Here is a 3,381-nt window from a genome sequence, read left to right on the forward strand (position 1 = left end):
CCAGTTCCTACAAGCACTGCAATTTCACCTCGAATGAGTGGCATAAGTCGATTCTACACAAAGAAATTAGACACAGCAGGACTGCATGTGGGTAACTGAGAGATATGAGGATATAACACAATACATATGCTTATAGTTTATTTAGATCAAAACTAATAAATTAACTTCCATTCAGTTTACAAATCTGAGTATATCCATAGTTATATAGTAGTAATAGAAAAGGTGACAACACTGCTAGGTACAACGAACATACCTTTGTCATTAATTTTTTAAAAATATATTTTATTTATTTATTTGTTTGTTTGTTTGTTTGTTTGTTTATTTAATTTATTTAAATTAGTTTCAAGTATACAGTACATTGGTTAGACATCTATATAGTTCAGAAAACGATCTCTTCAATTGCTCCCTCCCTCCCCTAGCCCTCCACCTAGCCAATGTATTAATGCTAACTGCATTCCTTCTATCATTAACTGTTTTAATACCACTTTTCTACTTATCCTTTATTCTATCATGGTTTGCCTACAGTTTGTTTCATACAGCCTTGGCCCTATTGCTCCTGGTTATACTGTGCTGCTTTTTGAAATGTTAGCTATTATCATCAATTTCACACACTTCTATTTTTTTCTTGATACTAAAGCAGTTCTTCGTTTTTTGCCCTTGGCCAATTCTGTCTCTTAATATCAAAAATATTTGAGGTACCCTGATTTTCAGTCTCTTCTTGCAATAGCCACGGGAAGGTGATCATGACTCAAATGATGTGTTGAGTCATTGTGGAGGTTCTATGAGGTACAGTGCATGTGACTGGCATCGAAGCATTTAACAAATGTTAATCTCCCTTCCCACATCCTCATTTTCCTGTTATATAAGTTATAGTTATTATTACAGTATCTGGCCCTGGCTAATTTCACCTCACTGCTTCAGAAAAAAATCTTTAGGTGAACAAATTATTCCTGTTGAACTGGTTGTACCCATTAAACAGAGCAAGATCTAAACCCGTCAGTTTTGCAATGTGTTTACATCATTTCCACAGTGCTCAATAATCCAGACATTATTTCCTTATGCACTATTCATTTGCACTGCATAACAATCTTCTAAGGTAGGTCAGAATGGCAAGGGAAACTGAGGCACATAGACATTAATGGCTTAAGGTCACCCATCTAATTAATGGTAGAGCTGGCATATGCTATTTTCCTGTTTTTCAACTATTGTCTCCACTAGAATGTGATGTTTCCCAAAGAAATACTTGCAAATAATCCTTTGAAAATTAAAATACACATAATATATATAAAATCACCTAAATTACCAAGTCTATATTGGGCATGGGGATCCCCATTCTCAGCTGTGAAGACTCCATTTTGTAAAAGACTGGCATGAAATTTAGTGTAAACCTAACTTTTAAAAATACGTCTAAATAGTTCTCAGTCAGAAACAACCAGGCAACAGCCCACTTGACCCAAAGCCAATTTTAAGAGCCAATTTTTCCCAAACCAAAGCAAGGCAGGATAGAGCAGCCATAATTATATCTATGAGCTAATCCTACCACCTCAGGTCTGCTAAGGTGCAAGTGAATGCACTTAATTGCTCAGCTGTGTATTTGTTTAAATGTAATCAACCACTTACTGAGAGTTGCTGTCTAACTATTAGGATATTGGCACAAGAAGAGCTAAATAAATTAGATTCAGTCTTTATAAAGCTGTCTTTGGAAGGAAAGTATCTTCCATGTTCAGAGCCAGGGGGGATTGGCAGGGAACGAGGTTGGAAATCAGACTATGGTCATAACAAAATGCTTACTCCTCATGGTCACTGCCTCTTCCCTGTTAACACAGGGCATGGCCCAAAGTCGTTGACCTCTGGGGAATGCTTAGCTGTCATTCTGGAGCAATGGTCAGTTTACCAAGTGCACCTATTTCCCATGGAGCCAGCACCAGCGTGACATAAGTTGTGCTTGATGAGCAAGGAGGAAAAGAGACTTGCTTTTATAGCACGAATAACATCTGTTCCTTCAAGCATAAATACAACAAGGGGAGGAGATGGCTAGACAAAGCAGAAAAACAAACATCATGATGTTTGGTCTCAGGGGTAATCATGCTGATATCTGAGTATTTATCTTTTGTCCTTAGGGCCTCATAATGAGCAGCTTGACCATACTCTGCCCAAGGGATATAGCTAAGAGAAAAGCTTCAAACCCAGGGGTTGCTGCAGTGGAGGGTCCAAGGGCTCATTTAAAAATAAAAAAGATAACTATGCCTTATTTCTCAAGAAGAGACCTTTCAGAGACGAGATTGGAAGAGAGGTCACCTCAGATAACAGCCACATTTAAAGGAAAGTCTCTAAATGAGAAATAATGGGTCTTCTAAGATTAAAGGACCCATTGCCGAGGTTTTATTCTTAGACGTTAAGTGACTCCTTAATATTTTGAAGGCTCTATTAAATGCAACCTTCTATCACCTATTGTCCCAGCCTCCTGTTCATCTTTATTTATTATATCCTATCCACTGCCCCAGAACTCAAGGTGGTTTAGTTGGCTCTTTGCTTGCTTATGTGCTTAACTGTTTACTGGCTTATTTGCTTGCTTGCATATTTGCATTTCGAATTATATCAGCATTTAAAACTGCAACATTTGTATGTATCATAACAGTAAAAATATGCCTTTTGCTCAACAAAGGGCTGGCCACCTTGGCTTTTGAAATTATATTCATTCAAGCTTGGCATTCAGGGTTCTCTGTTCATGTGCTGACATCTTCTTCTCTATAATCGAATCAATTGTTGTTTCCTGATCTGTTTTAGCCATGAAGCTCACCTCTATGTTCCTTGCTATTTTCCACCCTCTAGTAACAACCCTTACAATTTGCGGGGCACAGTGAAAACTAAAAATGTGGGAGCTCTTGTTTAAAAAGCAGAAAAAATATTGCCATTAAAGATACTAAAATATAAAGATTTTTTTTTATTTTACTTTTCAAATTAAACATATTGGGGCGATATCGGTTAATAAAATTATATAGGTTTCAAATGTACAATTCAATGATATGTCATATGTATATTGTATTATGTGTTCACCACCCAAAGTTAAATTTCCTTCCGTCACCATATATTTGACCCCCCTTTACCCTTATCTACCTCCTTCCCCTCCCCTCCCTCCTTTCCCTCTGATAAACACTAAACTGTTTCTGTGTCTATGAGTTTTTGTCTTGCTCATTCGTTGCTTTTAGTTTTATATCCCACATATAAATGAAATCATATGGTTCTCAACTTTTTCTGACTTATTTTGCTTAGCATGATTATCTCAAGATCCATCCATATTGTTGCAAATGGCAGTATTTCATCTTTTCTTATGGCTGAGTAATTTTCCATTGTGTATATGTATCACATCTTTATCCAATC

The sequence above is a fragment of the Pteropus vampyrus genome, unplaced genomic scaffold (assembly GCF_000151845.1).
Source record: "Pteropus vampyrus isolate Shadow unplaced genomic scaffold, Pvam_2.0 Scaffold339, whole genome shotgun sequence".
NCBI classification, from domain to species: Eukaryota; Metazoa; Chordata; class Mammalia; order Chiroptera; family Pteropodidae; genus Pteropus; species Pteropus vampyrus.